The sequence below is a fragment of the Ischnura elegans genome, chromosome 6 (genome assembly GCF_921293095.1).
Source record: "Ischnura elegans chromosome 6, ioIscEleg1.1, whole genome shotgun sequence".
Taxonomy (NCBI): Eukaryota; Metazoa; Arthropoda; class Insecta; order Odonata; family Coenagrionidae; genus Ischnura; species Ischnura elegans.
In genome coordinates this window covers 101,868,659-101,892,434 of record NC_060251.1, presented here as the reverse complement: position 1 = coordinate 101,892,434, position 23,776 = coordinate 101,868,659, and the positions used below count along the sequence as shown (strand labels likewise).

Below are 23,776 nucleotides of genomic sequence, written 5' to 3'. Positions count from 1 at the left end.
TCCCGATTTTGAGACTCTTTCGGTAGTCTGAGTGGAGACGTAGCAGGGTCGAAGGGATGGGATGAGGGGGTTAAGTTTCGAGGCTTACGTTTAGAACTACGGGGGGAAGCAAGCGAGGGTGGGGGGGGGAGAGAGAGCCTGTTGATGGAACGGGTGAGATAAGGACCTGCTTTGTTTGCCAACCGCTCGGCGAGATTCGGCTCCTTCCTTATTTAATTCTTCTTTCATTTTTTTAAAAGTTTCCTTTTTTTAGATCGGCCACCAGGCATTCTCCATCGTTGCAGTTGGAAAGATTTCATCCATTTCTATCTCTGGTTTCTAGGTTGCTTTTTTTCTTTCTCAAATAAAGAGGATGTAGTTCTGTATATATACACATGCATTTCGTTGTATCGGGCGCATGTTTTTGGGAGGAAAAGAAAATTCTCTTTGTGTTCTGAGCTTTGTCATACTGTAGAACTATGCCTTTGACGGGTTACGTTAATTTTATCAAAGTGAAAAAGACTGCAGATAAAAAATTTGCTTCTGTGAAGTTCAGATTTTTCCCCATGATAATCGCTGGGTCTGTCGATAACAATTGTTGGGAACAACAGTGAGTGGTGTATTCAAAGTGAAGTTTTTATTTCCATTACAGAGTCCCTCAACGTAAATCTAGAAACTTGGCAAGCAGTACATACTTATTATACCTTCTTTAAAAGGCCTTATTATTGCTTAATAGAAGAAAAGGTAGCCTCTCATGGTCAAGCTTCTTCTATCACATACCTTAACAAACACGCCCCTTTGTACCCGTAAAGATTGAGATTGCTGATCCCAGCATCAACCTAGGCCATTGATATCACACTAGTTACATAATTACCAGAGGAAATCATTCTCGACATGGTTTTTGCCTAGTTAGTTAGGGATATAGATGAACGGTGTGATTCATTAGGCGTGTGATGCTAGCGCTTCAGAACAGGCTGCGCATGACTTGTAAGAATAGTTTTTATATTGGAGCTTCTATTTTCCACAGTTACGAACTTAATGTTTATCTAATCGAAGATATACTTTTAGATCAACAGATAAACATCGAGTAGTTTTCAAATCTATCTGTGAATTTTTCTAAACTTAATTTTAATAGTATTTGGTAGATTCAAAAAAATTCTTGCTTCTCCGCTAGAGAATGTAAAAAAAAATATTCTTTTGGTATTTACCAAATGTTACTGTGAATAATCGATGTATAGGAGTTATTAATAAAATTTTAGTAAGTTGCTTTATGGAACACACACTGTTAAGATATTGTCATGGTATTACTACGCAAGCTATATGTAGATTTAAGTAAAAAGTAATGTAATATTATGCGTTGGTAGCCCCTTCAAAGCTACCAAAAATACTTTATATTTGCTATTAAAATGTAGTTTGTTGCATGGAGCAATAAAAATCATTATTATTATAAAATTTTTGGATTAGGCAATGAGACCGATTATCTAATACATATTTCGTAAGAATTTTATCGGAAAATTCCTTCTTTTTCAAGAATTGTAAACAACGAATTCGCGATTATTTTATATTTATGTTGAACCAGGTTTTTCTATTTTCCTTTTATTTATTGACTACAATCACCAAACCTCGGAGAGGGTATGAAATACATCCGGAATTCATTCTCCAATCCTCACAGTTTCCCTAGACACGATGACATGCTCCAGCAATTTTCCGTAATTAACTTGCAGTTCGCTGTGAAAGCAGGGGTAGTAAGGTTTATCCCATGCTTTCTGGCGCTGATGATGGACGTCAATATTTCCACTAATTTGCCTGCAGACTTCAGCACACGCCATATTTTATCTGACCTGATTTATTTGCGTATCATGGCAAATAATCGGTGTTTTTGTACGATTTCATCCGCACAAATATTGGCTATTTAACCGGAAAATGTTAAAAACTCATATTTTGCTTTATTCAGCAGAAAACATTTAAGGGAGGAAAACGGGACGTGTTATTCAAGAAAAGGAGCATATTTAATTAATGTTGAAAGTTTCGTCATAAACTAAGGTAGTATGCTACGAAATACTTCGGCATTTAGAAATTAACAGGTGGTAAACACATGACTGATTTTTCAAAATTCGTCCGTTGAACAAGAAGTTTGATTTCAGGCGGGATTTCGTGTTATTGATAAATATAATGCATAGGTATATAAAGGCAGCAAAATGATATCTATATCCATATTGAATGAAATGCTTTGTTGTAAGAATAAAAATAAGGAATTTCGTGCTCACTCAACCTGAGAATCCTGTAAAAATGAGGAAATTCTATATTGCACCAGACAATGTAGGCACCTCTGTAGACATTTGCAGCTTATGTTTGGTGGTATTTAAATTTCGTATAGCCATATTATCTCTCGACTTTATTCTTCGTTAGTGGCCTCATTTTTCACAGCGCAGAAGAGTTTTCCTTGGTATCGTTTTAAATACTATGTCCTGGTGATACTACCTCATCGTCTGCCAATTAATCTGGCTGATGATTTGTGCTTTTCGCAAGAATGCTGAAATTGAGGCATAAGGTGCGCATTTTTAATTTTTTTCTTGACATTTCTGGAAAGGGAAATTTTTATTTTAATCGCTAAATCGTGTTTATATACGGCACGGTGATTGCGGTTTGCGCTTTTTTTTCGCGGACGATTTATAAATTTGTATGTTTTAACCGTAAATCTGTGCGGGGGCACTTTTTTAAAATAATTATAAAATCAATATGATAATCGGAATGGAATTAACGGGGCGTACAATCGACTCTTGCTCGAGTTCCCGGATTATTCGCCACTGCTGGAATTCGTGTGCGATGCGGTTCATTTACCTTGAGATTCGCATGAAGGCCTCTTTGAGATTGAAGGAAAACGCTTCGCGGTTTGAAATGGTATTCAGAAGGGAAAGATGGAGAGAAAAGAATTTTTGGGATGTACAGGTGGAAGGAAATTTTTCTGGGCATGCCTTTTTAAGTATAATAAGAGTAACTTTGGCTTTTGCGCGCACGACTTGGACTGAGAATGAGAAATCACACATCAAATCATCTCCCACCCCACCTCTTCTGAACCTGGTGCCTGGGAGGATAGCTGGTTGGGTGATTCCAACCGTAGCATTTGCTTTCATGTTTTTCATTTCGATTGAAAGTTTTTCTTTTTATTAAAATTAGCATTCCAGTGAAAGAAGGGATATCAGTTTCATAAAATATATACAATATATTTTTACATACATACATAATACATTACGAATATGTTTTATAAAATATATTCGTAATAATTTTATTTTTCGATTTTTTTCATTTCCCAATAAATAGTAAATAATAAAAAAGTTGGAGGCTTAAATGTGGGCCGCAGCTTTTTGCCATTGCGCTGCTGCCTTGAACATTCGGTTTATTTCAAAGTTTCATTTCGGTTTATTTCACCTCCTCTCCACTCCGTTGTGGATCAGCGTTAAATTGACGAATGTTTGCCTGCATCAGGGAGACTAGCATAAAATAGGTCTCAGCCCGTCTCAAAGATCTTAAAGTATGTTGCAACTTGAGGGTAATTTTATCGATTATCAAAAATGTTCATAGTGTGGCAATGAGTGTAAAGCAATGTATTCATTCTCAATATTTGCCATACAGTATTTATATTAGTGAGGACTAAAATTGAGAACTTATGAATTCCATTGATGACAAGGGCTGAGTTACTCTCTTAGCTCTAATTATAGGTTATTTTTCCGTGGAATTCAGATAGCTTTACAACTAACCGACGCTAGTGGCAACTTTTGTAAACCCGTTGAAACGCGCTGTTGATGAACACAATGTAGGCAGACAGCATTATTTTGTATTGGAATATTCGTGACCTTCACCTTAGGTTGGAATTTCCTTTGGTATTAAATTTTGATTTGACCAAATATGCAGCCAAAAATTCCCATTTCCCGCTTAAGCATGTGACTGTGTACGTTAGGATAATGTTAAAAGGTGAACCGGGTTAGAATCCAGTCAATTTTATTATTTTTCGGAATCTCTCCCATCACTCCAAATGTTTCACTACACTCGTGCGCGTGACCCACTAGAAGTTACTCTTGTTATATGACAGATGAAAATTTAGAAAAAAATACAACATTTACGTACAATAATGTGAAAATGATGCTAAAAATGATCCACCTGTTGAACGGAAGAGTTTCATGGGGATCAGGAAATTCATCAGAAAAGGTTTACCCTTTCACTCCATTGTACTTCCAAAGTTGCAGCCTATAGAATCCTCGCTGTTGTTTGCCTATTAATTTCTCCTGATAAGGTATCACTATCTTTCTATAAAATACTAATTTGCAAGAAATACATATTTTAGGCAAACGGTATTGGCGATACATTTGCACCCCACTCGTTTATTGGAGAATAGTGAAAGCCGTTGAAAGGCACCATGAAATGATATAAATAGAAATATCATAGCAATATTTTCCACCAAATTTTGAAGAATATTATTCCCCAATTATTTCCTTTGTATAGGTATTATAAATAACATTTGTCAATAGTTTCCTTCAGTTGAGGTGGATTATATGTCTTCGGGGCCGGAAATATGTTTGTATCACATCTAGAATGATCGTCAACGGCGTAGCGAGTTGAAGGGGTTCAAATCCGCTCTCTGAATTTTTTTTTACCCTGTCCCTCGAAATTAACCTCCACAAAATATATCCCCTCTTCCTCGGCTACCCCAAGAAAATTTTCTTCTTAATTTGCTTAATTTTCCCTCCTGCACACTTTAGACTCTTTTCTTCATTTCTGAACGGTGGCATGTAGTGTGCATTTCAGACGATGCATTTAATTTTCCTTCCGCCCTATACTTACTCTTTTGCCCTTTTTTCTCGGCAATTTCATCTTTGTAAATTTTGACGAATCTGGAAAATGAACATTGTGTTCTAACTCATCTTATAATGAGAGTCAGTCTTAAATTTATCTTTACAAACGCTTGTCAGCAATTATCTGTCCATCCTATGAATTCGTTTATTAACAATTCAAAGCATTTTTTACCAGTTCAGATGGTTAAACCTTTTGGAGCGCAGCTGTGGAGCCACAGACGAAATATTTTTAAAGGTACTCTTCGACTCATCCTCTAATTAATATCTCATTCATGTTTTTTATGCTCACTCATTTAATTCAGTTTTCGCAGAATAATAGCGTAGCCAACGCCAGCGTGACGCGTTGAAGTGCAGAGATCAAAATTTTCAATCGGCACTCCTGTTGACTTATGGTAACTAGCCTATTGAATCGGAACAATTGATATCGGAATTTAATTACTGGAAAAAATGCTAAATTTGACTACCCCGGGATCTTTCTTTATCGTCGACATCAATGTAATGGCTGTTTGATTAAATATAGCATCGACATGTGTCCAGAAGTGTCCTTATAGTAAAGAACCGTGATTGCCAATTAAAAGACCAAAATGATAAAAAAATAAAACATCTCTTCAACTACTTCAAATACAACGAACGGATCCAAATAACTAAATTCCGATGAAATAGCGGCGGTATAATTAATAGTGAACGCACTTGAAGAAATGTTTGTAATGAGATGCACGTCTTCCTTTGAAATGTATTTCAAGCAGCTTTCCTCAGAACGACAACGACACGCAAGACAATGTTCTGATCTGTTATATTCTTTTGTGTGTGGCTAAGGTTTGGCCATAAATTGAAACCAGTGGTTAGCGGTGAACAGGAAATGCTACTTATCAATTGACGTGGACGAGTAAAAAAACTTCATCCAAAAGATCCATAAATATTAGAGTTAAATTTTGGAAGCTGAATGCTTGCACGAAAAGTGTTTTTCAAAACATTTTGTTGCATAACTAAGTCCGAAAAATCGCATTTAAAAAAAGTAAAATCTGATCATCGATTTATTAAGCACGCAAGGAGTTAAATTTGGTTATTAATCCGTCATACAAAATTCCAAAAACAATTAAATGGAATATTTTCAAGGAATCAACTTTGAATTAACTTATTCTGTTGTAAATTCATGGGTTAGAATTTTATGTTCATTATATATGGCGTTTGGGCCTGTCTAAACACACATTCAGCTTCAACCCAAAAATGCGGGAAATATTAAAGCTATTTTGAATGAGGAGATACCTTTTTTGGGGCCGTGCTGATCGCATCTGTCGCAAAATCAAATAAAAAATACCATTTCGACGTTTTTATCTCTGATAGCTACGAAAATGAGCTCTAGTGACTCTAGTGTAAACTATGTTGGAATTAGCTATCGATTGTTTTCGGCTATGCTTCTCCCTTCGATAGTATTTCTCGGAAAGCGACCTATTATCTGCTATTCACTGCTGCAATGCTTTCGAAAAGCCTGGTTAATGTGACCTAAATTCATGTGAGACCCATTGAAAAATATGGACGTAGGATTTGTAAAAATATCCATGTTTTCCATTGGGTGATGGAATAAATAGGCTGAGTAACTAAAAACAAGAGAAGCTTCATGTGTCAGGGCTATTGGCCTCACTTGGTTTGTATTGAATCCCTTTAATGGAGAGTATTGGCAATTTAATTGCTCTTTAGATCATTGATTAAAACCATATTCGACCATCCAGAACAACGAGGGATATTAGCCCTCGGTAGATGATTTTCTGTATGATTCTTTAAAACGACACGAGTCGCCCGAAGCGGTCGTTTTATCCTGTCCAGAATGCATAAAACATATTCGAGTCGACTATTTTCATAATATTTGCTTTTTTGTTAAATAATGCGACTAAATATTAACTGGCGTTTAATGCATGGCTGGTTTTTCAACGTTCCTTTGTTGAACAGCATGCTTTATTTCCGGCGCGATTTTTTGGGTTTGATGAACATGAATTCTATAATGAGAAGACATATAAAGGTAGCAAAGTTCCATTTTCTTTATAGAATGGAATTATTTGTTTTTAGTAAAAAAATAAGGAATTTTATTCTAACACAACCTGAGAATCCTTCACAAATGAGGAAATGCCGAAATAGTTCTCTGTAGACATTTGCAACTTATCTTTGACGATATTTACGTCTGGTTTAGCCATATTCTCTATCTCAAAGTTATCCTGCTATAGTGGCCCACTATTAGTGGGCATATTCTTTACAGCTTAGAGGTTATCCTCAATGTAGTTTTCAATGTTATATCTTGGTGATATTACTGTAGTGTCAATGCAGCTTTCAGGCTTGCGAAGATTGTACAGTCCATTGCATTAACACTTATTTAAGACCTACTGTTATTATAAAATACATTGATTGAGGATTGCGTTAATGCCTAAAAGATTTGGTGGAAAATATAACTAGATGTAACGAGAATATGATTTCAAATTCATTCGATAAACTTAAGATCACTGAAATCACCTTATTGTTAAGAAATCATTTGGAGCACTTGCTAAGAGAGATTCTAAAATATGGATGTCAACTGTTTTATAAATGCTGTAGAATGTGGTATAGTGGACCATTTTTTAAAATATACCTACGTACCAGTTAATATAAAAATCGCCATTGTTGTTCAATGTAAAATACCTTTGAGATCTTCCCAATGCAGTGTGCATGAGTGTGTGCCAGCTTTCCAACAATTTGTGTTTAAAAAAAGTGATGTTTTACCTCACAAGTTGGGGTAAAGTGGACCACTGTTCTATTTGGTGTCTAGGGTCTGTTTCTAATGGTTATAAGGTAAAATGAACCACCAATATTTGTTTCAAAAATTATTTGTGCATGTGACGCTAAAAATACGATTTGCCTCATCATTGTAAACGGTAATTTGAGGCGGAACATCTGTCAGGGAGCAGTAGCATTTCGAGATTTTTAAAGTAATTAATCATGGTTATAACATCAACCTGGGCTTTGCTTTTCATATTGTCTCGAAATCTTGCAGTGATTAATGGGTGACGAGTGAGGAAGCGTCGTATCCGTTCAGGACTCGGCTTATTATTTTTAAATCGTTTTTCTTTCACAACTTCTTTTTCAACATAAGTTTTTCACATGTTCTTCAATTACGTGAAATACGGTGTTTCATATTAACATGAATTTTAACTTATACGTCCTACAGATCACGTTACTATACTTGATGGTGCTGACACCGCAACACAATGCCTGCTCAAAGACTTCTCAATGTAATTCCAAAGTAATATGATAGGTATAAGGAGAGGATAGGCAAGGAACTGTTTGAGGAAATACGAAAGTAAACACGCTTTACATCTCATCGTCCACTTAACACCATTTTGCGGTATTTTTTCGCTGCCAAAGATATCAACCTCGGGAAATTTGTAATCGGCCCAAGTATTAATGTCTAGCATGTATGCAACGCGGACTTTATTGAATTGACCTCCAGCGGTCTGAATACTACGTGAAATCGGTTGGATTGGGTTTAATTATGTTCATTTGCATTGAAATCTGGATTTAGAAGATGGGCTGATATGTCAATTCTCCTGCATCCCTTTATTATGTTGACGATGTTATATTTTACTGTCGCGCCTGTTAGAACATTCAGAAATCTCTATTTGCAGCGGCATGAATACCTCATTATTGTCGATTGATGCAGTTTAAATTTCACTACCTATTGATAAAAATTTGAGGTGTGACTAGTTTCTTATAAAATTGATTATGAAAATACATTGATTATGTTCTTTCATATGCTCTCGTTCAACATAACGCAGTTAAAAATATTTAAGCTGTAAAAATAAAATGAGAAATGTCAATAAGAACTATACTTTTTATTTGAGCTGTCGAGAGTGAAGTTGAAAAACTAGTACTCAAATAATTATATTGAAGGGTATAATTAACAAAATAGCAAACATTGCATAATTGCAAAATAACGAAAATTGCAAGAAATTAGAATTTAAAAAGATCACGATAATAATTTTCGAGAAATGAACTGTGATAGTAAAATTCAAAGATTTCATTTCTTTACAAAGCCCTAATAGGAACGAATTGGTTTGTATTTAACTTTGGGAATAGATGAAGTCTCTATGGCTGTGATTGATTCAAAACGATGAAGTTTGATTGGAGAGTTATTTAAGAGGCGGGAGAGAAATTTCCCTTTGGTGGATGGAAGTGCTTCAAAGAATATAAGTCAACCACTTACTATCGCCTCTTCCGAACTTTTATGAGACCTGAGATAGATAATCTATCCAATCAAGAGAAGGAGAAGGAACTGACTGGGACTTAATCACCTTGCTTCGAAATTTCGTGATTAAAAAAGGCTGGAAATATTTTAAATACATTTTCCATTTAAGTGAAATAAATGAAATTTAGAAGAGGAAATAAACTCTATGAAGGTTGAGTGGAAAGGCAAAGAGTAGGAATAATATTTTCAGCTGATGCAATCTGAAGTTGGTCCCATGGATACCGGATGGAATAGAATATGTCTCATAATATTTCGCAGATCAAATGTGTGGTAAAACTTTTGACAATGAATTGCCTTATTATCAGATGAAGAGACTACATTTCATATCATATTAATCAATAAATGGTAAGTATTGGTATCGCTCCTTTTTAGCATAGTAATGGAGTGTGATTGTGAAAAAGCTCGTGCCATTTGTGAAGGTGTCTAATGCTCTTATTTATCCGGCCAAATAAATATTTCCTTTCGACATTTATCATATAAGAAATCATGCAATAGGTAAATATTTTATCGATGAATTAGCACCTTCAGTGCCTTATTTCTGAGAATAAACTGAGAATAAAATAATGAAATATCATAAATTATTAAAACTTTAAATATTGGAATACAGCCAATGATTCTTACATAACTGTATAGAGCTTATTTAGCATTGTTTTAATTACATAATCTCTGATTTTCCCCAGCCGTGGCTAAACTTGAGTGCACACGTTCATAGCGTCGTTGAAACTGAATGTAGTTTATTCTCCATGTTCCTCTTCGTTCGGTCTGCTTCTTTCTTTCAAGACTCGTGTTGATGTTTGGGAATTGTCGCGTGAAATATTTTTGATTTCAATATTCAATTTTTTCTACTTTTCCTAAATTTGTTTTTTTTCTGCTGTATTTGTATCCTTTCTATGCATGATTCTTCCTACCGCAGTGCTTCATGCTTTTTCATTAGCTAGAAGTCTCTCAGGTTGCCAGGTTTCTTCATAACTGAATATTTAAAACTGCTCTGATTGAATTATGCTCTGGGTGTTTCAATTTCTAATACGTCTGATTTGATTGTGGCTACCTAAACTCTTCTGACCCGTGCGCAAATCCAAGGGATGTTTATTTATTCACAACTATTTTTTCGGTCTCCCTTTCTAATAACTTCGCAGCCTTGGTCCAAATATAACAACCAGTTGAGGCATTTAATAAGTAAATATTAATTTAAACCGGGAAGCAATTGGAACTTCTTTTGTTGCCTATTTTCATGAATAAGCTGGAAGCTGGCGAGTTTTGCTCAATTAGATTTTCCCTACCCTGTAAATGCTCTCATTTACTTCCAATGACGTGTAACCACTTTATATAATTTCGAGGTTCCTTGCATTGCATTGAAGTTTTAGTGTTCCCTTGTGTGATACATAGCTTTTGTTCTCAGATCCTATTTATGATCTTCAGCTGGGATTCGGTTTTTTTCTGATCGGATTTTAGCATTTAATCAAGAGATTGGAGTCAAGAATATATTTTATTGAGAAAATACATGAGTCCAAATAACTTTTTTTGCAAGAATTTTAGTTCTTAATGAAAAAATTTCCCAGTTTTTAAATTAGTCATTCAGAATGGAAACTTTTATCCCTTCAAAGACCTTTTCATTGTCTTATAAAAATCATATATATATATATATATTCTAGATGGTTGTAAATGAAAATAAAAGTGTAAATTTTATATAACCGTCTCATGGGTTGCTTTCTGGAGTTTCTGATATACTTAGGAAAACCTTAAACAAACATTTCGTCGGGGACTAACTGCCTGAAAACAACTGCTTTGAAACCTTCCTCAAACACTCCCGTCTGTACTCTTGTCATTTGCTTGGCAAGGGAGTTCAATTAGACGCCTATTCCTGGTTAGAATTGAAGTGTTAGGCAAGCGTTTCATTACGTCTTGCTGCTGCAACTTCAAAACGAATCGGTTTTGAATTAAAGGGGAAAGATTCTTGATTTCCTGCAGATAATTTCCAACTGCTAATTGAGTTTCCTTTCGCGGAAGAGTAGAACCTGTGTCGAGTTAATGAGTCAGTGCTTTTTTCCTATCGTATGGCTCTATGCTAGCCGTACTAGTGTAATATTTCTTGTACAGGCAGATCTACCAAACACAGAGAAATATTTCTTTCCATTCGCAAATTTTGCAAGTACGCCTCCGAAGACTCTTTGAAGTTCTGATGATCGAATGTTTACATGATACGCAGAGCAGTTAATTATGTTGATACAACATTTTTATATTTATTCGTATTTTTTCACACCATCGGCAATCTTCCACGAAAATGTGGGCGAGAATTTTTTATTTCTTCCACATTCTATAGACTGCTCTCCATCTTACTTCATGAGAACTTAATTGCGCTATAAAAGATGTAATTTTACAAGACTATTACAGTACGTTTACATGGCGTATTTTGCCAATCACCTCGACCTATTCTCAACTTACTCTTCAATTCACAATGAGTATACTACTCCCTTTCATTTCTACCAATGAATTCGTATTTATCTTACATAGGATTCTTCCCAATAGCACAATTTTTAGTATTCTCTCCCCTTTTAAAGCTCCACGGTTAAAAGTTGTTACACTGAAAGTTCATCTAATAGTTGATGGTAACTTGTTTCTCCATTAAAGGGAATCAGCTTTCCTAATGATAAAATTTTCCTCTCGGTAGCTCATCATCTGCTTTTTTGGAGGCCTCAGTGCCTGGAATACGATACCACAAATTAGCATATTGGTACGCCTCACGCCTTCATTGCGAGGCTGAAGCAAACTTTGAGTACTAACTATAAGATGTCGATACAAGAAAACCTTCTGGCTACTACGGCACATTATTCCACGTCTGTCCTCTAAAATTAAGTCATAGCGATGTTGCACGTGGCAGAAGTCGTTACTGTTTCGATTTTTATCGTGAAATTTGATGAGGGATTGTGCTTTTCAATATAATGTTTTGCCGTTGAAATGCTACTGCTCTTAAAAATACTGGTAACTTATACGTTCATTTGTTAGTGAAAAATTGAGGAGGGTGATTAATTGAATTTCTGAGAATTCTCCAGTAAGGCGATTGCCGAAGGCTTTGAAATGTCGGGAATCTGGAAACCCGCGGTAGTAGTAACTCCTCTAAATCCCTAATTCCCTCTCCTTGAAACAATTTCTCAAGTCTTCCTTCCATCCGCCAGGCCCCACTCCTTCATGTTTGTTCTCCCCCTTACCGGCAGGGTGTGCTGAATTCTCAAAACCCGACCTTTCACTTCCGTTTGAGCCTTCTCAGGTGTCTATTGTCTAGCTGCGAACGCGTGCATTCGGGTGTAACCCATCCCCTTCTCACGAACGCCAATTGTAAATGCGTGAGATCATGCGACTAATAGACATGCGAAGTTCTCTCCTGTACCGATAATTTCGAGGGAAGTGCGACATCTTACCCGGGAATCAAGAGCCCCTTGGATCTCAATTTCCAGCAATGGCGATGAGCAAAGGTATACTTAAATAACATAGTCCAAGTATCCAAGAGTGATGGAATAGAATTATTCCACATTAGAGTAAACACTTGAAATTTAAACGATTTTAAAATTTATTTCTAACTAGGTGTCAATGTTACTACATCATCAAGATACAAAATGGTTTTTACGACATGGTTTTAATAGCATTGAAACCTAGGTTAGAATAAATTTGGTAATCGTGGAAAATTTCAAGTGTTTATTTAAATAGATTTAAATTATCTGTGGAAAACCGCATTAATATATTTTATTTCATATATCGTATTGAATTTGGAGGACGGAATGGTCATTTGCGGCCAAATATATATTCTACGCGTCGGTTTCACCATGCTAAAACCTTTCAATGCCTTTCAATGATAACACTGAATTTAAGAGAAAGTATGATTCCCGATCATCCAGCCTGGTTTCCTGACATTTATTTATTTTTACAGATTAAGCTAGCATGTTGTAATTTTCAGAGAATATGTGATAGTAACTTCTATCTTATATATGAAAATATTACCTCCCTACTTCCTTTTACATCAAGATTTTATATTCTACTTCATTCATTCACACGACGCCTTAAGCGTAAACATTCAAATAAACTCTGAGGTAAGGAGAGAAAGGGATAAAAACATATAATAAAAAAAGGACAAGGACAACGGTGCTGTAGTAGAAGGAAAAAAGCCAGAAATCAGAGGGTAAAAATGCTACCTGACTGGGACACGAACCCAGAACCTACCGGGTGTCGACCGGGTGCTCTGAACCTATTTTAAGATTTTATATTCTATTTTTATATTATGATATATTGTGTATGAAGGTTAGTAGTAGGCCATTTTATACACTCATTGTCAGAAAATTTTGTTTTATTGAAAAACTGTTCATACCTCTATGAAAAAGACAAAACAAGATCAATCTAAAGGGAGTTATGGGCCCTATTAAAGGCCTCGTTTTTCTTATGCTTTCTGGGGTTAGCGGATGGTAATGTCGGTATAAGTGTACGCCCTAAGCAGATTAATGACAAAGACAACATACAAGATGGGTAAATTTTTTTTCTGGTATTCCTTAGATCTAATTCATCACGATTTCAAGGTGAAAGGAAATGAATACACCTACATTAGGGCGGATCGGAAAAATCGATTTGTTTCAAATCCATCTGGTCCATTGAAAAAAGTTGTGGGACCGATCAAAAATAAGGCCTGAAAAATTTGAGACCTCTAGGTGAACCCCTGACCCTCATTCAAATACATTGTTGGTGGAAGCCCACCGCTCGCTCACCTATACAACATTTCAGAAAAATGAAGACGTGAACATTTAAAAATATTTAACTTTATCTGGCACCCTTATTTCAGTTTCGTACACAGCATGCTTGCTCTGATTACTGATTCGTCGGGAGAGGAGAACTAAGTTGGAGGGACAATAGAGAAAAAGAGCAACTCCAGCACGAAAAGAGGTCCTCATGCGACTATAGGGGATTGGTAATTATCCACTAGAACTTCCGACAAGACTAGGATTAGGACTCTACGGCCTTCAATATAAATTGTAAGATGAAGTCCTGCGGTCTTTGGTGCATCCCCATAAAGCAATACAGTACCCGGTCGGTGTAAAACGGTCAAGTAGAATACGCTACGGCTGTGCGAGTTCTACATATTACGATTCCTTCAAGACGTTTTACTCAGGAAATACATGAATTTTACTGGCATGAAAATTATAAAATAGACGTCCTATCCAAGAATTTTACTGCCGCCTGTTCGTTGGGATTTAGCCCCTTCCCCCCTTTCTTGGCTGTGTTGTGTGTGGTGTACGGTGAGGTATCCGCCGACTTAGCTAAAGCAGACCGTTCACCCGAATCAAACGAGAACCCATCGGAGCACTTCCCGCTGAAATTGCTATGCGCATGCGCGGCTAAATGCGCCCTATCTATCCTGTTTTGCATACGCGTTTGCAAGTGTTATTCCGCTACACTTCCCTCCGCCGTGCTCCGGTTTCTCGCCTCTGCTCCTAATCCTCAGCGTTCCTGTTCGGTATTTATTTTACGTTTGCATTCAAAGCATACCATTTGCTTGCCTTAGGGAATAAGCGAATCCTTTGGCTCTTTCTGAATCACCTTGGAATTAAGAAAAGTTGATGAATCAACCTTAGGCCAGACCGTTGTTATATGAGACAATCTATTTATTTATCTGTCATTCCATTGCAATACTAAAACATCTGACATTGTTTCAGTCTAACTAATATCATCTTATTTTATATAAATATTTATCTCAGTGTATCTGTTTATCATTCCTTGTTAATTATTTTATTTATTTATTTTTATTTTATTCTCATACATACTCCCGGATACAGCTCGTAGTGGCCATTTTACACCGGGGTGTTCAAGAAAATGTAACAAGTAAACGTACACAAACGACCATGCCCTGGACCGGGGAAACCTACCCAGGCGGGACTCGAACCCGCGACCTCTTGTTTGGCAGGCGAGAACGTTACCCCGTCGCCACCGAGGCCGCCGTAATTATAAGTATTCATTGCGCGGTGTAATTGAAATTTAACATTCTTAGTTATTACACGTTTCAACTAGGACTTATTTATTATTATAGATTTTGTTTAGTGAAAAAAGCTTAAATTAAAGTAAAATTTATGCATATGGGGTATCAAGCATGTTTTCAGCATAAAATAATGAAATTTTACTGTTAGCACCCCACAGAAGAGAATGGTCGCTGTTATGCATCCCCTTAGCTAAAATATACCTCCATTTGAGCTTCTGTTTAGCTGAATAGTCATTGTTATGTATTTATATAGGCCATCCTGTTGCTACAATATCTTTCGCTAATACCTCCCCGCACCCGTCTTTATTCCTCGTGAATAATGGACGCGCACTAAGGAATATCCGCTGAGATAATCAGTAAATTTCGTTTTCATGGAAATTTCCAAATACCTTTTCCAATCTTGCCTCATATTGCGGCCAAACAAGTTGCCCCGTCAACTTCTTAAGGTTTTTAGAAGACTTCTCTTTTCTCCTACTATTCTTAGCTCTTCCTCATTCCTTACATTTTATCTTCATTATTCTTCGGTGGCACCACAAAAGTAAGGTGCTGAATAGAGATTTTCTCAGACGCATGCATCTCTTAAGCTGCCACCGAGCGGCATTATTGGAATCGGTAGTCTTAAAGACGGTTCTATAGGTGCGACTGTCACGGAGAGTTTGGGGAAGGAACGAAGTGGAATACGAAAGGAAGTTAGTAAAGGAAAGGAAGGTTGATTTCCGCTCAGGCCATTGAGTCGGGTTGCCTGTCACCTGCTAACGCTCCCGTATCGCCGGAGTAAGAGAGTATCGGAAGTCGCGGCATTTCCTTCTCCCTCTCGCCGTTCAACCCTTAGCGCCTCGGCTGGGGAGCTGCTCTTGGTCCTAGGAGGGGCAAGGTGTGGAGGACAGGTGAAGATCTCAAGTGAATTCTGGATGGAGATCGAATGTATGCCAAGCCGTTTCTCTGGGTTTCGCGGTTGTAGAAATCCGAAATCTTCCGCGAGAGTGTGCTCGAGCATTGAAAATATATTCCCTTGCCATTGATTTCCATAGATATTTGTGTGCTGAAGCAGTCACCTGCTTTAGTACACAAAAGTATGATGGATTCGGAATGCGACCTAAGCTGATTTTTCGTGCACTTTTTAAAATTTTAAAAATTCGCCAATTTTGTTTCCACTCACCCTATGTGTCATCAGTTAAGTAAGTATACGATTTATTTGTTAACTATTCACATTTTTATTGCTGCAAAATTTACGTGATGCCTTTTGAACTGATTCATCTTCCGGAAGTGATGCTGACTCAACATCCCATGGAATTCGCTTTGCGATCGATCCTCCGGAACAGAATTATTTGGTCACCGAGATTTTACATTGCATCTATGAAAGCGAAGCCATCTTTATTTGTAGCCGTTATATTTCTTAGATTTTACGAATGATAAAATATCACCACATTCTATTATGAACATCATGAGAGAAAGAATCCTAGCCATGTCAATCGGTGGCGCATGCCTTAGAAATATATGTGTATTTCGATGTTAATTATTCTGCTTTAATATTTTTCAAAGTACTTCATAAACCTTTCTGGTTTAATAAACTGGAAGACGAAATGCTCTATTTGGCACCACCTTTTTCACGATAAAGTACAGATATATGGTAGTGATATAAGTGTTTATAAACTTTATATAAGTGTTTATAATAATCAGTTTTATCTTCGTAAACCAGGTAATTTGGTGGATTCTTAAGGTTTCCTGGCAAGGTTGTGGTGTTTTTATGTCCACTGTAGTTGTAATCAATCGCAAGACTGTATAAATAAGTAAAAAGCCTAATCGGCTGGATTTGTAACACAAGAAGGGGGAGAATTATTTATAAGGATAAGATATAAATTTAAAAGAATGAAGAATGGTAAAAATAAGTTTACTATGGTGCACGCTGGTAACGATCTACTTTATATCAGATTTGGCGTCGAAGACGCGACGTGAACTAGTTTTCAGTGTAGTTAGCTCCAACCTCTACTATATAGGTGTATCAGGTTGTTATTTTGCACGATCTCATTAAGGGACCCCGTGCTATTTTTTAAAGATAAATGGAAGATAAGTGAGCAGAAACTTACTTAAATTGAAAGAGCCATGGTCGAATTGTTTATTTTTTTGTCAGAAATAATACGTCCAATTTTTTTTCTAGAATGGTTCCATATTTTCTCATCACCCCCACTACAACTTTTGAAAAATATTTTTCTGTTGCGGTAGCACGGCTATGGAAAGGATTCTGTTTCCTTTTCTGTTTTAGGCAATGATTTTTTCATCACGTAAAAATCCTCGAAAGAGTTTTACTCTTATTTTACTCTTACTACACCTCTTCTCTTTTATATTCTGATAGCATTTTCGCTATAATGTATTCACCCATCCTTTTTTTTTATCCGTATAAATTTTTGTTATATGTCTATTAAGAACTGTATGGTATAACCCCAATGCGCTCTAAGTGGGCAAGTCCAAAAATAATAAATCATATCATTATAATTAAAATTCCGTGTTGAATAAATATAGCTTTCTTCTTTCAATGCATATTTACATTCGATGAAACATGCTTCAAATTAACAAGCATTTAAATGAAACATGTATGGAATTGCGAAGATATCGAATATACCTATCAGTGTATTGATGAATAGCTTTGCTTTGTGCTGGAAAATGAAATCGACTCTCAGAATAAACGTTTCTGACATCCGCCCTATGCTTCCCTTCTTGATGTCACCCTCCTATCGGGTTTGATGTGCGAGAGCCTCTCGATACCGGTCGAATTCTGCAATTGACAGAATCGAGTCAGCCGGCGCTGTCAGCCCCTCACCATCCCTCTCTCTCTCTCCAGTCGAGGATAATCCCTTCCACTTAGCGTTCAAAATTCCGTAAAATGAATGCGCGGCTCGGCGTGGATTCTCTGGAGTGGTGGCAGCGCCACTTTGGATTATTGCGGGGAAAGGGGTAAATTTCTAGGGCTGAGGACAAAAGGCGCATCAGGAGAGAGCACCGTGTGACGTCTAATTCCGGGGATAGATCGTTCGCGCGCAAATGACTTCGTTGACATTAGGACGAGAGACGCTTCGAGGATTGCTGAAAGGGAGTTTTGTGAGTGTAAAATTAGATATTCCCAACACCTATATTCGTTCCACGAATCATATGCCAAGGGGATGAGAAATAATTTACAGATTCAGGCCTTAGTTGGTAGAAGGTTTACTGTGTTTTGAAGCCGGCGACTAGTTGATAAATTGGCATTTCGTAAGTATGATGTGCTTTAAAAAACCTGGAAAATCTGAGGTTATTCGGATATTTGAGATTTACTACAGGGATATAAGTGAAGCGTCAATTTCCAAGTGAGGTAGATTCTCAACTCTTTATTTTTGATAACAGTTAAATTCAGGGATGAGTTGGCTGCAATAACGCACCTTATCAGGTTGATTTTGTGGCCAAAATGTGGTAGAATTCGCTTAGCATTCAACCAAAAATAAGAGCAATAAAATAAGATAAATTACATAAATATGTTTTTGGCTATTTTCGTATTTTAAGTCGTCATCATATATTTATTTAGAATAACAAAGTTCAACCTTTAATTGACTGGCCAAGCGTATTTTGTTAACCAAGCATGTTTATGCCATTTTGACGGATTAGGAATTAAATTTATGATTATGTAAAGACATTTTTTGGATCACTTGAAAACTTTGAAGAATTCACATTTAAATTCTTGCACTTACTTTTCTAATTCAGGTAACTCATGATTTCTCTAGTGCATTAGTGTGAGTGAATTATTATAAACAACTGAAATACTAATCTGCCGTATCTGCACACAAATATGAATGAGACAAAAAGTAAATATCTAATCGTAATAGAAATATGTTGTGCCAAAATACTAATGGTAGTAGGTAGGCAATTTGTAAGACTTTAATTCAAAGCTATATCCTTAGCATAGCACTATGGGGTAAGGTTTCTTTGTTATTTTATTGGTAAAGCCTTATTCAAAAATTGAGGTAATTTTTTTACTTGCCAGTTACTTGCTTCTTTGTACACATCCCAAAAAGCAAAATCCTTGTAGATCGAAAAATGTCATTCAGCAATGCATTACCTGATTACAGTGATGAACTAGTTTGATGTATTCCCAAATGTCTGTCCTAAATATTCATCAAAAAGGATAGAGCGTGGATATTTTTACAAGAATTTGGTTTAGCTCTATAGCTTAATGCCGGATTTTGAAGAAAAATCTTTTTTGTACTGACTTCATCGATGTGAAACGGAGAAAGACTTGAAAAAATCCTGACCAAGCATGCGGAAAGTAAAACGTAACGTAAATACTTGGGCTGTTTTCATTCAGAACTCTGATTATAAAAGCTCCGAGGTTTGGTAAGGAAAGGGATCGACCGAGCGAAAACAGCTTTCGTGCGAGTGGAGCTTGCGAGCGAATGAAATGAAGTGAACAGAAACTTCCGCACGAGTTCATGCGCATCTTTATCCGACCAGAGAAAGACGTTAAGGTGCAGCGAATTTTCTCTAACATGCTGACGAATATACCGCGGTTTTTAAAATATTGGGTAGAGTATAGACGTTGGAGGTAAATCTTATGGCTGTTTATTGGAGAGTCTAAGGGTTCAAATTCAGAGCGAATTCTTCTCGGGAACACCTCCAATAGAAATCCTCGCGGTGCGTGGTAGATCAGGGAAAGGGATGGGCTCTATGCCCTGAATTCGTGATGCTCAGGATGAGCTCTACCCTACTTTCTCTTAAACGAATTGTCATAATAAGAGTGACTAGGTAAACCGTGCGGAAGTTTTGCGCTTTCACGTTATTAGGGAATAAGTATGTTAAGTAAAAGGTAATGTTCGAATATCGCTGCGCAACTGTCTTCGGGCCACGTCACATGCTGCTCGGCGGCAGAAAGACTAACAACCACCTCACTCGCTTACGTTCGCTCCGTGTATAAGGTTGTGCGGAGCGAGAGACATACCTGTGGCCTCGACTGCTCCGAAGGAGAAGGCGCCGATCTGGTCACATGTTCAAGACTCTTTGGTTGTGTTGCTTTGTGAACTTGTATCGTAATACCACGAGTTTAGTTTTTTTAATTAAGTGAAATTTCATTTCGATTACCTCAACCACAGAATACTAATCCTTAAACTAATCTAGCGTATTCCGAGATACTGGTTCCGTTTGCAGAACTACAGAATCGGCGCGCACAGATATAATTGGGTTTTGAATGGAGAAGGAGTTGTATCATAAAGTACTTTCTTTATGCTTTCTGTATAATTCTTACGACAATTTCATGATAAACTCTCCCAATATGGATTTAAAGAATTATTCCATTCACCCCTGTACAGTTATACTGTGCATTTCGTGCTATTTTCATTTTTTGTTGTCAATTGCCGTTGATAATAATTCTTGAACTCTTTCAACGGAATATTTTAATTATATAAGTAAAATATTCTGTTGGAAGTATTCAAGATCAAATTCTCGTCCTAATGTCAATGAATAATTATTCGTGATACACGTTATCTTTTAAGTTCCTTACACATGACGTATCTTTAAAGAAATTTTAACAACAGTTGTATCATGAAGTACTTTCTTTATACTTGTTTTCTTGAAAAATATACAAAACACATGGATAAATTGCAGTCAAGAGAGTTTGGTCCCAGTGGGAACAATCATGACGTCTGTTAATGAATAATGGCACGCAATTTACAAAACTTCTTTAAAGATAGTATTACAAGTAATAATGTTGTCGTCATGATACACACAATCTTTAAAGTCCTTACGCCCGATGTTCTCTTTTGGAGAACGTTAAACATCCTTCATTTGTTTAAAACAATAATATGAAAGTTACTATTGTAACCTATAGAGTAAAAAAAACAGAAAGTTTTAATGTCTCATACTTTTTAGGTATTATTTTTAATATTTTTGCCTGGTTACGTCACGACTTTGGATAAGTAACGGATTTAACGTGTTTTTAACCCTTTTTTTGTGACTTAAAATAGAAAAATGGGGTCGGTATTCCTCGAGCAAGTAATCGACATGAAAAATCGCAACTTTTAAGTCAAATTAATGGGTAGAGAGTGAAATTTGAGATTGAGATTGTATTTTTCGTCAGAAGCCGGTGAGTCAAAGATTGAAATGATACCTTATTAATCGCTACAGGCGCAGCATTAACGGAGCAGATACGGTAGGACAGAAAAAGACCTTTCTGTAATTACACGTATGATTTGTTTTCTATTTGCGTCGACGACTATGGCCTTTATGCACGTATCTAGTATTTAAACGGAGTGAAACTTAAGCCGTCGATGAAACGTAAATAAAAAATTGTTTTTTTTTATTCGCTTCTCACATTAATTAAATATAGGTCACAGTCGCAACGTATAATGCGGGTGTTCATAATGTGATAAATGCATTTATATCTTATAAAAGCGTTTACTTGTATTTGGAGATTCCCCAAGGGTTGTTTCTAAGGTTCTGTGTACTTTTTTACTCATTGCAGAGGACCGGTACGTAACACACTCCGTCAGGTAATACCTACCACGTATTAAGCATTAGTAATTGGAGCCACTCCATTGGCTAAACCCAATGTGCTTAATCTTTGATTTGAATCATTAGGTCTATCATTGTGTTGTTTATAGTTTTTAGGTTACTTTAACTATCGCCTTGGCAAAATCGCAAGAAAAGAAAACGTAGAGAAAGGTGAAGCGCAAAATACGATTGATGAAACAAAATAGGACATTTTTAAGAGGTAAAGCCCATTTTCTCTCTGTGCCTTGGCCATTTCGACGACGTTTAATCATCTTCAAGAGGGATAAATTTAATGCTAGGTGTTTGGCACTGTTTGACTGGGATTGACGGCGAAGATAAATTCGGTGCTCTATTTCCATACGATTTATGTGGATTATTTTTCCACGCCCACCTTGAAGGATTAAAAATAAACTGGCATTTCTGAATGCCCTCTGGACTTGATATGTGAGTGAAATGAAATAGGATACAGAAAAACTTGCAGTGAAAACATTGATCAGGATCAATTTAATTTATACCTGTTTGGCAGTTATTCCATTTTCGGGAGTTTTTGTATCATTTTCGGGAGATCTAATTATGAGACAATTTTACCTGCGTTGTATATCTGCATCTACATAATACCCCGCAAGTCGCCCAAAAGGCGTGTGGTAGGGGGTGTTAGGACACCAGCCGTTTACAGTTAAAATAGAAAATGAAGTGCTCTAAGGAAATTACGACTGGCGTTTATTGAAGTCCTTTATGGCTCGGGGGAAAAACGAATTCCCATATCTATCCGTTTGGCAAAATATCTCTCTGAATTTATCGCTTCTATCGGACCTGGAAATGTAGTGTGTCTCTAATATTATGCTCTCCGTGTCGCTCTTAAAGATATCTATTCTCAATTGTTCAAGCAATCAAAGCCTATTGCGCAGCCTCCTAGTCTCCAGCGGCTCCCAGCCTAATTCGCTTAGCATCTGGGTAAAGCTGCCTGTACGCCCGTAGCAGTTTATTTTAATAAAAAAATTGTATTTATTCGGGAAAGGCGCCATTATGTCATTCTATGAATGCAGGCTGCATCTTATTGGGATGTTTATGTGGTGATTTTCCGTTGCCTTACAAATCCCAGCACCCAGGCCGAATCAGTGAAAATTTTTGTCAATCGTAGATATGAAAAGTGTATTTAGACTCTCACTCTGGGTTTTTGCCATCAGGTCCTTTTGATGAAACTGCTAGTTGTTTCTGTTCCTTGTTTTCCATTGAGAAAAATTGATTGATATATTGCCCTACATTTCCCGTATGTGTGTCACATGCATGGTGCTTCAATGTGACTCACTCAATCCTTTACCCTATGGTTGTTTGGGATGGGTTAGGGTAAAGTTCAACCGTCAGTAAGCCGCAAGAGTGTAAATTGTATTCAATGTGGGTAAATTTCAATAATTTAGAGGATTTTTTACCCATCGGGTTCATGCTTTCCTTCCTTGATTACTAAACTATGTTTTCTATTTCAATTTTCAGGTACAAAAACCGTCTGGGAATACTTTGGAAATACAAGAGATTGGCCGCAGTCGGGACATACCGGACGCGCCGGAGCAACCATTAGGTATTTACTAAGCTTAACCCATTTATGCCTATTGTTCCATTTTTGGAGCACCTAACGCGACATTCTAATTTAATGACTATGACTCATAATACACCAATATGCCACGGTTTTTCTTCCTGTGCCTCTTTATAAAGATATATTGTATTATGGGGCGCAAAGATTTAGTCAGTTTTGCCAACCCATCGCAGCCAATGTGTTGAGAAATATCGGTATTTTTTATCAAGGCAGTTTTTCTGAGACCATCTCTAATGTTATATTATTAACTATTTTCCATTTCGCCCAAATGTGTAAATTTTCCCGGCATGTTCAGTAATAGTCAACCTAAATTGCTTAATGAACAAAATTTTGAAACAACGTATTTTGTTTTAGTTATAAGCTTTTATATAACAGTGTTCCATTCTTGGAACACTAGGCAAATCCACTACTATTATGCGTGCATTCAGGCGCACTGAAATATTCACTTTAATTTTAACACTAGAACTACCGATGGAGTCATTTTGACTCCTCGCGATTTTTATTTCTCTCCCCTGACTATAATTTTCCGAATTCCGGCCTGCGATTCCGTGACTTTTATTCAT

At 36.7% G+C, this 23,776-nt stretch overlaps 1 protein-coding gene and 1 pseudogene across 1 annotated transcript in view; both read left to right on the top strand.

Moving 5' to 3' along the window:
- The window catches only part of LOC124161272 (protein qui-1), a 736,232-nt gene that overhangs the window by 164,139 nt on the left and 548,317 nt on the right, over positions 1–23,776 (top strand). The window contains exon 2 of the mRNA XM_046537561.1: positions 23,114–23,198. The gene's annotated coding sequence lies outside the window, so the exon portion shown is untranslated. The remainder of the gene's footprint in view (positions 1–23,113; positions 23,199–23,776) is intronic.
- Positions 1–23,776, top strand: part of LOC124161430 — a 43,321-nt pseudogene that overhangs the window by 15,508 nt on the left and 4,037 nt on the right.